The sequence below is a fragment of the Leucopleurus acutus genome (assembly GCF_964270905.1).
Source record: "Leucopleurus acutus genome assembly, chromosome: X".
Lineage (NCBI taxonomy): Eukaryota > Metazoa > Chordata > Mammalia > Artiodactyla > Delphinidae > Leucopleurus > Leucopleurus acutus.
Genome location: NC_139148.1, coordinates 51,047,856 through 51,060,703, shown reverse-complemented (window position 1 = coordinate 51,060,703; position 12,848 = coordinate 51,047,856). Strand labels below are relative to the sequence as shown.

The following is a 12,848-nucleotide window of genomic DNA, read 5'->3' as shown; positions in this document are numbered from 1 at the left end:
GAGCTACTTTTTGTTGTGATACACAGGCTTCTCGCTGTGGTGGCTTCTCTTGTTGTGGAGCATGGGCTGTAGGTGCACCGGCTTCAGCAGTTGTGGTGCAGGGGCTCAGTAGTTGTGGATCGCGGGCTCTAGAGTGCAGGCTCAGCATGGGCTTAGTTGCTCCAGGGCATGTGGGATCTTCCCAGACCAGGGCTCGAAGCTGTGTCCCCTGCATTGGCAGGTGGATTCTTAAACACTGCACCACCAGGGAAGACCCATGTTTCATTTGAGAGCCTGCTCCTCTCTTGTCTTTGCCCGACCAAGTACATACTCAGATCTGGTCACATGGCTGGTTCTGTCTCAGCCGTCAGCTCTCAGCTTCAGTGTCCTGCCTTAAAAGGACAGATTCTGACTGCCCTGTCTGATTTGTGCCCTTGCTCCAGTTTCTATACATATTAATTGCTCTGAGCTGTTTTCACTATTTTAATTCGTTTGTTAAATTTTTTTTTTTTTGGTTAGCTGAACTGTTATCTGCTTTTTGCCATAGTAATGTTAACCCCAAGAGGGCAGAGACTGTGTTTGTCTTGATTAGAGTTATATATCTGCAGCCTAACTCTATGTCTGTCACACTGTAGGCACTCAAAAAATATTTGTTTAATTAGTAATAAATTTCTATTTATTTTTATTTACTTATTTTTTTACATTTTGGCTGTGCCGCACGGCATGTGGGATCTTACTTCCCCAACCAGGGATCGAACCCGCACCCCCTGTAGTGGAAGCATGGAGTCTTAACCACTGGACTGCCAAGGAAGTAATGGATTTTTGTTTAAAATCAAATTCTAATATTTTACCTCATGGCCAAATAATAGATTTGGAAGATATGAAATTGCTGACACGTGACCTTTTTTTGGCCTGGAAGAAGGGCAGTTTCATATGGTTCATCCTAATATTTGAAACATTTCCATCAAAGTCAACAGCAAGATCAAGTTGGTTGTTGTCATTAACATATTACATTTTCCTGGAAATTTAGTTTTGGTCAACATAATAAAATGAGAAAAAAACAGGTATAATATTGGAAATACTAGCTGCAGAGGATAAAATTGCCTATCTGCAGAACCAACAACAATTAACTGAAAAATTAAGAGTTTCAATAAAAATTAAGGGTCCTAATAAATGTGTTCAGTTAAGATGGCCATACAAAATATACCCAACTAGAAAATAACAATTATGAGTGAGGTAAAAGAAAATATATAATTCATAATAGCAACCGTAAGATAATAACAACACTATGAGACTTTCTCTCCCCCAAGTCCTAGAAATTAAGGAATATATGTGATCCCATATGAAGAAAACTAAAACTTCCCAGAGAATCCTTAAAGAAAACTTGATAAATGGAATGACAAATACATTTCAGGGTGGGAAGGCTCAATATTATGAAAATTCCAGTTCTCTCTATAATTAATGTCAACATTTATTTTCATTTCAATCCAACTTCTTTTTTTTTTAACATCTTTATTGGGGTATAATTGCTTTACAATGGTGTGTTAGTTTCTGCTTTATAACAAAGTGAATCAGTTATACATATACATATGTTCCCATATGTCTTCCCTCTTGCGTCTCCCTCCCTCCCACCCTCCCTATCCCACCCCTCCAGGCTGTCACAAAGCACCGAGCCAATATCCCTGTGCCATGCGGCTGCTTCCCACTAGCTATCTACCTTACTACGTTTGTTAGTGTGTACATGTCCATGACTCTCTCAATCCAACTTCTAATAGAAGTTTGGGGGCATCTTGACAAAAACAAATGCCAGGATCATCTGAGAGAAAAAAAGTCAGATCATTCAAGAGTCTTCTGAAAAAAGAAGAGAAATGTGTAGGAAAATTCCATGCCTGATAGTAAAACAAACTATCATGCTACAATAACTAAAACTGTGTGACAGTGGCCCATGAATAAGCTGACATATAAATGAAATGGAAGAGAACTCACGACGCCAAATCAATTTTACACAGTAACTTAGCGTATACTACAGGTGGCATGCAAATCCAGAGGAGAGAGAAGATGTGCTCTAAAAACCATTTTGGGATAACTAGCTATCATTAAGAAAAAAAAAATCTCCCACTTACACCAAAATAAATTTCAGGAATTAATTTAAATGTGTCTATACACATTATTAATCTGTAAATACCTTAGAAGAAAACATGAGAGGATAGATTTATTCAATCTTAGGTAGGAAAGGGCTTTCTAAGCAAATAAACTAAATATAAAACTCCAAAGAAAAAATTGTTAAGTATTTTAATATATTAACAAAAGAACCAATTTTGTTTATAAAAAACATCACAATATTGAAAAGGAGCTGTCCAACTGGGAAAATACTTTTAACATAAATGATAGAAAAAATAGCTGAAATTCTTAATATATAAAGGGCTTTAAAAATCAAAATAAAAAGACAAAAAACACAGTTCAAATGGGCACAAGACATAAATAGGCAAGTCATAAGATGAGAAATATAGAGAATGAGCCTGTATACGACGGTCAAATTAACCAATGCAGGAGCTGCCCTACCTCAGTTATTCTTGCTATGTGAAATAATGCACATTTAAGCCATTTTGAGTGGAGGGTTTTTTTGTTTGTTTGTCTTTTTGTTGTTGTTTTTATTTGCAACCCTTCCTGATCCATAATTTGGTACCAGGAGTAGACTATTGTAAGTAATTGACCTAAAATGTGGCAGTGACTAAATAGTGGAGGAAGTATACTGGGTTGTGATGACCCACCTATTTAAGGTTGAGAAGTTGGTGACTCTTGTTATATCACCATGAAACTTTTTCTTAACCTCTCACCTTAGGATCTTGCCTGTATGCCTTTGGAGGTATGGTACTGGGGGAATGGTAAGAACAACTCAGGATATTGGCACAGGTGGCCTCATTCTATCTGTCTTCAGTAAGATTCTATAAGAAAGGAGGCCTATCTGAAGGTAGAAAGGGAAGAAAATGCAGCTTTGCCAGGTGAAGTTCTTTCTGCCTATGGCCTGTGATACAGTCCCATAATTTGAAGTCTTTGCAATGAAAAAAGCTGAATGTTGTATTCCAAAGCTAATATCAGCCAGGCAGGGAGGTGGGAGAGTTAGCAGGAGAGAACTGATGTGATTTGGGGAAATCAAGCCTTATTACTTTCCCCCAAATTTTCCTTTCATTTTAATTCATTAATTAATTAATTGTTTGTTTATTGATTGATTATATTTTTAATATATGTCTTCATTTATTTATTTGTTTTACAGTAGGTCCTTGTTGGTTGGTTAGATTGGGAGTTTGGGATTGACATGTACACACTGATCTATTTAAAATAGATAACCAACAAGGTCCTTTACTTTAAAACACAAAACAAAACAAAACACTTTGAGTTGGATTTTTCTTTTACTTGAAGTTGAAAACATCCTAAATGATTTAAAAAATAGCAAAATAATAGAAACAAACAAGTTGTCCAATAATGTGGGCTTAGTTAAACAATGAGGGGTTAGTTAAACCCTTCACACAATGGGATATCATGCAATGCTCCTGCTATTTAATGTGAAAAAATTAGGTTGCAAAACTGTTGAACAGGGTGGGGACTAGAGAGGGATCTTTTGGCATAATCAGTGTCATGATCATTACCGTTTAATGAACAGTTGCTAAGTACCAGTTACTGTCCTAAGGGCTTTATGTGCATTACGTCACTCAGTTTGTCCAACTGCACTCTGAGGAAGATACTGTTCTTACTCCCTTTACAGATGAGGAAACTGAAGCTGAGGTTTTATAACTCGCTCAGGTGAATGGTAGAACAAACAATTCAAGCACAGATCTGCTTCATTCTAGAGCCTGGGCTTAAAACTAAGCTATTTTTGGGGACTTCCCTAGTGGTCTAGTGGGTAAGACTCCGTGCTCCCAATGCAGGGGGCCTGGGTTCGATCCCTGTCGGGGAACTAGATCCCCCATGCATGCCACAACGAAGATCCTGCATGCCTAAACAAAGATCCGGTGCAGCCAAAATAAATAAATAAAATAAATAATAAAAAAATAAATATTAAAATAAAACTCAGCTATTTTTTGCTTTCTCTATCTCTCTTGCTGTGGTATCTAGTCAGTTTCCAAATTCTATCAATTCTGTATTTAAAATTTATTTTATTTCAATCCTTTCCTTTTATGTCCAATTATACCAGCCTAGTTCAAGCCCTTTTTATTTTTAGCTTGAACAGTTACAGCAGTCACTTAACTTATTTCCTTCCTCTATTTATTTTCTGTTGCCCGCACAATGAATTCATTTTATCTATCACTTCTGGATTAATCTTTGAAACATTTCACTTTAATTGTGATTAAAACATAACTGTCTTCACTAAATACCTGCTCAAAAAGTCTCTGGGGACTTGTGAATGTTTACCAAAGTCTAAATTCATTGACTTGGCATTCAAGTCTATCCACAATCCCAGCCTGCTTTTTCAACTTTATCTTCCATTATTCCTCTAAATCAGGGGTCAGCAAACTAAGTCCTCGTCCTGTTTTTGTAAATAAAGTTTTATTGGAACAGAGCCATGCCTGTTCATTTACATGTTATCTATGGTGGTTGTGATGGAGACTGTGTGGCCCACAAAACCTAAAATATTTAGTATCTGGTCTTTTACAGAGCAAGTTTGCCCATCCCTGCTCTAGATGAACCCTTTGCTCTAACCAAATGGATCTACTCTTCATCTCTATCTTAAATAATTTTTGGAACAAAATAGGATAGGTTAAAAAATGTTCAGTGTTTTCTGAACACCACTTGGACTTTCTTACCTACCATGTCTTTTAAAAATGCTTTCTCATTCAATGAGTGAATGGTTAAACAAATAAATTCCATGGTACGTTTATACTGTGGGATACTACTCAACAATAAAAAGGAGCAAACTAACCCTTCAAAGCTTAATCAAAGTTCTATTGCTACCTGTTCATGTATTAAGACTTCTTTGATTAATGTGGAGAAGTTCATCTCTGAACTCTTCCTCTGAACTACCTGCCACTGCCTCACACACTCTAAAAAATTTTTGTACCATTCACGCATGTTTGTTTTCTCTTTCCTGATCAAATTTCTCATTCTTTAGGACTTTTTAGGATATAGACATGTGTAGGTCATTTCCCCCCATTGTATTCACACAGCAAACCAGTGAGGGTAGGCAGTGATGGGTTTATAATTGACATTTTTTGGTGGAAGAAGCTAAGGTGTTCTAAGGTTCTGTGATTTGCCAGTTGTCCCAAGGCTGGTCTTTGGAATCCCCAAATTTAGTGCTGGTCTTTTTTTGCCATCTTCCTGAGAGCAGCAGTCCAGTACCTTGCACAGTTGTATTGCTAGTACAGTTCTGGCATTGGGAAGCAATCAGTGAACCACAGATCAGTAGTTCTCAAAGTATGGTCCCTGCACCAGTATCCCTAACATCCCCTGGCAACTGTTAGAAATGCAAATCCTCGGACCCACCCAAAACCTACTGAATCAGACATTGTAGGGTGGGGCCCAGCAACCTGTGTTTTAACAAGTCCTCTAGGTGATTCTGATGCCGGCTCAAGCTTGAGAAGCACTGGCCTCGGTAATCATGAGACATACTTCCTGCTTTTTTCTAAGTCTGAATTGGTACTGCATGGTGGAAGGCAGGAACACCCCGACACCCCTTTCAATGATCATTTCTCATGCAGCTAACTGACAGCAAGGATAGCAAGGGAGGTCAGTTCACCAAAATGTTGCAATTGCACGTGCATTTTCTGAAATTAAATTAATGAAGCCTTTGTCTTTCAACATAGGATCAAAGGCCAGAAATCCCTTCTTATGTTACCTTGGATCTCCCCTCAATTAAATAACCTTTACCTTCCCACAGGAGAATGAGGTAGATTAGTTAGGACTTCAGTAGGGGTAGAATTCATTGTATGCTTTTCCCACAGATGAAATTAATAAATGAATGAATAAATGAATGAATCCACTTGAACATCACCTATGCAGTATCTAGTATTGAGCAAGCACTGGAGTAGTCTTTATTAATAGAGGACACAAACAGGTAGACATATACTTACAATATAATATCATATAGACAATAACAATTAAGCACAAGATATGAAGTGATATGGAGAAGGGAATAGTGGCCTGTGTATGCATGCTTTTGTGCACATGCATGCATGTGTGTGTGTGTGCATGCATGTGCGTATGTGTGTGTGTCTTGTGTAAGGTAGGATGGGTTCAGGGAGAGGTGTTTAGGATTTCACAAAGCAGGACATTCTTTTTTTTTTTAACATCTTTATTGGGGTATAATTGCTTTACAATGGTGTGTTAGTTTCTGCTTTATAACAAAGTGAATCAGTTATACATATACATATGTTCCCATATGTCTTCCCTCTTGCGTCTCCCTCCTTCCCACTCTCCCTATCCCACCCCTCCAGGCTGTCACAAAGCACCGAGCCAATATCCCTGTGCCATGCGGCTGCTTCCCACTAGCTATCTACCTTACTACGTTTGTTAGTGTGTATATGTCCATGACTCTCTCTCGCCCTGTCACAGCTCACCCTTCCCCCTCCCCATATCCTCAAGTCCGTTCTCCAGTAGGTCTGCGTCTTTATTCCTGTCTTAACCCTAGGTTCTTCATGACATTTTTTTTCCTTAAATTCCATATATATGTGTTAGCATACGGTATTTGTCTTTTTCTTTCTGACTTACTTCACTCTGTATGACAGACTCTAGGTCTATCCACCTCATTACAAATAGCTCAATTTCGTTTCCTTTTATGGCTGAGTAATATTCCATTGTATATATGTGCCACATCTTCTTTATCCATTCATCCGATGATGGGCACTTAGGTTGTTTCCATCTCCGGGCTATTGTAAATAGAGCCGCAATGAACATTTTGGTACCTGACTCTTTTTGAATTTTGGTTTCCTCAGGGTATATGCCCCGTAGTGGGATTGCTGGGTCATATGGTAGTTCTATTTGTAGTTTTTTAAGGAACCTCCATACAGTTCTCCATAGTGGCTGAACCAATTCACATTCCCACCAGCAGTGCAAGAGTGTTCCCTTTTCTCCACACCCTCTCCAGCATTTATTGTTTCTAGATTTTTTGATGATGGCCATTCTGACTGGTGTGAGATGATAGATGTAGTTTTGATTTGCATTTCTCTAATGATTAATGATGTTGAGCATTCTTTCATGTGTTTGTTGGCAGTCTGTATATCTTCTTTGGAGAAATGTCTATTTAGGTCTTCTGCCCATTTTTGGATTGGGTTGTTTGTTTTTTGTTATTGAGCTGCATGAGCTGCTTGTAAATTTTGGAGATTAATCCTTTGTCAGTTGCTTCATTTGCAAATATTTTCTCCCATTCTGAGGGTTGTCTTTTGGTCTTGTTTATTTTATTTTTTTTTGTTTTTTTATTTTATTTTACTTTATTTTATTTTTTTGTTGCAATGGTAAATGGGAGTGTTTTCTTGATTTCAATTTCAGATTTTTCATCATTAGTATATAGGAATGCCAGAGATTTCTGTGCATTTATTTTGTATCCTGCTACCTTACCAAATTCATTGATTAGCTCTAGTAGTTTTCTGGTAGCATCTTTAGGATTCTCTATGTGTAGGATCATGTCATCTGCGAACAGTGACAGCTTTACTTCTTCTTTTCCGATTTGGATTCCTTTTATTTCCTTTTTTTCTCTGATTGCTGTGGCTAAAACTTCCAAAACTATGTTGAATAAGAGTGGTGAGAGTGGGCAACCTTGTCTTGTTCCTGATCTTAGTGGAAATGTTTTCAGTTTTTCACCATTGAGGATGATGTTTGCTGTGGGCTTGTCATATATGGCCTTTATTATGTTGCGGAAAGTTCCCTCTATGCCTGCTTTCTGCAGGGTTTTTATCATAAATGGGTGTTGAATTTTGTCAAAAGCTTTCTCTGTATCTATTGAGATGATCATATGGTTTTTCTCCTTCAATTTGTTACTATGGTTTATCACACTGATAGATTTGCGTATATTGAAGAATCCTTGCATTCCTGGAATAAACCCCACTTGACCATGGTGTATGATCCTTTTAATGTGCTGTTGGATTCTGTTTGCTAGTATTTTGTTGAGGATTTTTGCATCTATGTTCATCAGTGATATTGGCCTGTAGTTTTCTTTCTTTGTGACATCCTTGTCTGGTTTCAGTATCAAGGTGATGGTGGCCTCGTAGAAGGAATTTGGGAGTGTTCTTCCCTCTGCTATATTTTGGAAGAGTTTGAGAAGGATAGGTGTTAGCTCTTATCTAAATGTTTGATAGAATTCGCCTGTGAAGCCATCTGGTCCTGGGCTTTTGTTTCTTGGGAGATTTTTAATCACGGTTTCAATTTCAGTGCTTGTGATTGGTCTATTCATATTTTCTATTTCTTCCTGATTCAGTCTTGGCAGGTTGTGCATTTCTAAGAATTTGTCCATTTCTTCCAGATTGTCCATTTTATTGGCATAGAGTTGCTTGTAGTAATCTCTCATGATCTTTTTTATTTCTGCAGTGTCAGTTGTTACTTCTCCTTTTTCATTTCTTATTCTATTGATTTGAGTCTTCTCCCTTTTTTTCTTGATGAGTCTGGCTAGTGGTTTATCTATTTTGTTTATCTTCTCAAAGAACCATCTTTTAGTTTTATTGATCTTTGCTGTTGTTTACTTCATTTCTTTTTCATTTATTTCTGATCTGATTTTTATGATTTCTTTCCTTCTGCTAGCTTTGGGGTTTTTTTTGTTCTTCTTTCTCTAATTGCTTGAGGTGCAAGGTTAGGTTGTTTATTCGAGATGTGTCCTGCTTCTTAAGGTGGGCTTGTACTGCTATAAACTTCCCCTTTAAAACTGCTTTTGCTGCATCCCATAGGTTTTGGGTCGTTGTGTCTCCATTGTCATTTGTTTCTAGGTATTTTTTGATTTCCTCTTTGATTTCTTCAGTGATCACTTCATTATTAAGTAGTGTATTGTTTAGCCTCCATGTGTTTGTATTTTTTACAGATCTTTTCCTGTAATTGATATCTAGTCTCATGGCATTGTGGTCAGAAAAGATACTTGATACAATTTCAATTTTCTTAAATTTACCAAGGCTTGATTTGTGACCCAAGATATGATCTATCCTGGAGAATGTTCCATGAGCACTTGAGAAAAATGTGTATTCTGTTGTTTTTGGATGGAGTGTCCTATAAATATCAACTAAGTCCATCTTGTTTAATGTATCATTTAAAGCTTGTGTTTCCTTATTGATTTTCATTTTGGATGATCTGTCCATGGGTGAAAGTGGGGTGTTAAAGTCCCCTACTATGAATGTGTTACTGTCGATTTCCCCTTTTATGGCTCTTAGTATTTGCCTTATGTATTGAGGTGCTCCTATCTTGGGTATATAAATATTTACAATTGTAATATCTTCTTCTTGGATTGATCCCGTGATCATTATGTAGTGTCCTTCTTTGTCTCTTTTAATAGTCCTTATTTTAAAGTCTATTTTGTCTGATATGAGAATTGCTACTCCAGCTTTCTTTTGGTTTCCATTTGCATGGAATATCTTTTTCCATCCCCTTACTTTCAGTCTGTATGTGTCTCTAGGTCTGAAGTGGGTCTCTTGTAGACAGCAAATATAAGGGTCTTCTTTTGTATCCATTCAGCCAATCTGTGTCTTTTGGTGGGAGCATTTACTCCATTTACATTTAAGGTAATTATCGATATGTATGTTCCTATTCCCATTTTCTAAATAGTTTTGGGTTCGTTATTATAGGTCTTTTCCTTCTCTTGTGTTTCTTGTCTAGAGAAGTTCCTTTAGCATTTGTTGTAAAGCTGGTTTGGTGGTGCTGAACTCTCTCAGCTTTTGCTTGTCTGTAAAGGTTTTAATTTCTCCATCAAATCTGAATGAGATCCTTGCTGGTTAGAGTAGTCTTGGTTGCAGGTTTTTCTCCTTCATCACTTTCAGTATGTCCTGCCACTCCCTTCTGGCTTGTAGGGTTTCTGCTGAGAGATCAGCTGTTAACCTTATGGGGATTCCCTTGTGTGTTATTTGTTGGTTTTCCCTTGCTGCTTTTAATATGCTTTCTTTGTATTTAATTTTTGACAGTTTGATTAATATGTGTCTTGGTGTATTTCTCCTTGTATTTATCCTGTATGGGACTCTCTGTGCTTCCTGGACTTGATTAACTATTTCCTTTCCCATATTAGGGAAGTTTTCAACTATAATCTCTTCAAGTATTTTCTCAGTCCCTTTCTTTTTCTCTTCTTCTTCATGAACCCCTATAATTCGAATGTTGGTGCGTTTAATGTTGTCCCAGAGGTCTCTGATACTGTCCTCAGTTCTTTTCATTCTTTTTTCTTTATTCTGCTCTGCAGTAGTTATTTCCACTATTTTATCTTCCATGTCACTTATCCGTTCTTCTGCCTCAGTTATTCTGCTATTGATCCCATCTAGAGTACTTTTAATTTCCTTTATTGTGTTGTTCATCGTTGCTTGTTTCATCTTTATTTCATCTAGGTCTTGTTAACTGTTTCTTGCATTTTGTCCATTCTACTTCCAAGATTTCGGATCATCCTTACTATCATTATTCTGAATTCTTTTTCAGGTAGACTGCCTATTTCCTCTTCATTTGTTAGGTCTGGTGCATTTTTATCTTGCTCCTTTATCTGCTGTGTGTTTTTCTGTCTTCTCATTTTGCTTATCTTACTGTGTTTGGGGTCTCCTTTTTGCAGGCTGCAGGTTCATAGTTCCCGCTGTTTTTGATGTCTGTCTCCAGTGGCTAAGGTTGGTTCAGTGTGTTGTGTAGGCTTCCTGGTGGAGGGGACTAGTGCCTGTGTTGTGCTGGATGAGGCTGGATCTTGTCTCTCTAGTGGGCAGGTTCACGTCTGGTGGTGTGTTTTGGGGTGTCTGTGGCCTTATTATGATTTTAGGCAGCCTCTCTGCTAATGGGTGGGGTTGTGTTCCTGTTTTGCTAGTTGTTTGGCATAGGTTGTCCAGCACTGTGGCTTGCTGGTCGTTGAGTGAAGCTGGGTGCTGGTGTTAAGATGGAGGTGTCTGGGAGATTTTCGCCGTTTGATATTATGTGGAGCTGGGAGGTCTCTTGTTGACCAGTGTCCTGAAGTTGGCTCTCCTACCTCAGAGGGAGAGCCCTGACTCCTGGCTGGAGCACCAAGAACCTTTCATCCACACGGCTCAGAATAAAAGGGAGAAAAAGTAGAGAGAATTAGTAGAAGTATGAGGAAAGAAAGAAGGAAAGGAGGGAAGGAAGTAAGCAAGGAAGGAAGGAAGGAAGGAAGAAAGAAAGAAAGAAAGAAAAAGAAAGAAAGAAAGAAGCAAAGAAGGAAAGAAGGCGAGAAGGAAAGAAAGGAGGGAGGGAGAGAGGGAGGAAGGAAGGAGGGAAAGAAGGAAAAAAGACAGAAAGAAAGAAGATACAGTAAAAATAAAATAAAGTGTAATAAAGTTATTGAATTAAAAAATACTTATTTAGGAATAAAAATAGGGACGGATAGAACCTTAGGACAAATGTTGGAAGCAAAGCTATACAGACAAAATCTTACACAGAAGCATACACATATACCCTCACAAAGAGAGGTAAAGGGGGAAAAATCATAAATCTTGCTCTCAGAGACCCCCTCCTCAATTTGGGATGATTCGTTGTCTAAACGAGGGAAGGAAGGAAGGAAGGAAGGAAGGAAGGAAGGAAAGAAAGAAAGAAAGAAAAAGAAAGAAAGAAAGAAAGAAGGTAAAGTGTAATAAAGTTATTAAAATTAATTATTAAGAAAAAAAATTTTTTTAAACCATGGACGGATAGAAACCTAGGAGAAATAGTGGAAGCAAGACTATACAGACAAGGTCTCACACAGAAGCATACACATACACATTCACAAAAAGAGGAAAAGGGAAAAAAATCATAGATCTTGCTCCTAAAGTCCACCTCCTCAATTTGGGATCATTCCTTGTCTATTCAGGTATTCCACAGATGCAGGGTACATCAAGTTCATTGTTGAGCTTTAATTCGCTGCTCCTGAGGCTGCTGGGAGAGATTTCCCTTTCTCTTCTTTGTTCTCACAGCTCATAGGGGCTCAGCTTTGGATTTGGCCCTGCCTCTGCGTGTAGGTCGCTGGAGGGCGTCTGTTTTTTGCTCAGACAGGACGGGGTTAAAGGAGCCGCTGATTTGGGGGCTCTGGCGCACTCAGGCCGGCGGGGAGGGAGGGGCACTGCATGCGGGGCGGGCCTGCGGCGGCAGAGGCCGGCGTGACGTTGCACCAGCCTGAGGTCCGCCGTGTGTTCTCCCGGGGAAGTTGTCCCTGGATCCCGGGAACCTGGCAGTGGCGGGCTGCACAGGCTCCGCGGAAGAGGGGTGTGGAGAGTGACCTGTGCTCGCACACAGGCCCCTTGGTGGCGGCAGCAGCAGCCTTAGCGTCTCCCGCCCGTCTCTGGGGTCCACGCTTTTAGCCGCGGCTCGCGCCCGTCTCTGGGGTTCGCGCTTTTAGCCGCGGCTCGCGCCCGTCTCTGGAGTTCCTTTAAGCAGCGCTCTTAAACCCCTCTCCCCCGCACCAGGAAACAAAGAGGGAAGAAAAGGTCTCTTGCCTCTTTGGCAGGTGCAGACTTTTCCCCGGACTCCCTCCCGGCTAGCCGTTGTGCACTACCCCTTCAGGCTATGTTCAAGCCGCCAACCCCAGTCCTCTCCCTGCGCTCCGTCCGAAACCTAAACCCGCGCCTCAGAGCCTCAGCTCCCAGCCCCGCCCGCCCCGGCGGGTGAGCAGACAAGCCTGTTGGGCTGGTGAGTGCCGGTCGGCACCGATCCTCTGTGCGGGAATCTCCCCGCTTTGCCCTCCGCACCCGTTGCTGTGCACTCCTCCACGGCTTCGAAGCTCCCCCCTCCGCCTC

The 12,848-nt window shown here is 39.6% G+C and overlaps 1 long non-coding RNA gene across 1 annotated transcript in view; it reads left to right on the top strand.

The window, feature by feature from the left end:
• Positions 1 to 11,748, top strand: part of LOC309977758 — a 117,676-nt gene extending 105,928 nt beyond the window's left edge. The window contains exon 2 of the long non-coding RNA XR_014327093.1: positions 11,682 to 11,748. This is a non-coding gene — a long non-coding RNA (uncharacterized lncRNA). The remainder of the gene's footprint in view (positions 1 to 11,681) is intronic.
• The last annotated feature ends 1,100 nt before the right edge of the window (positions 11,749 to 12,848 follow it).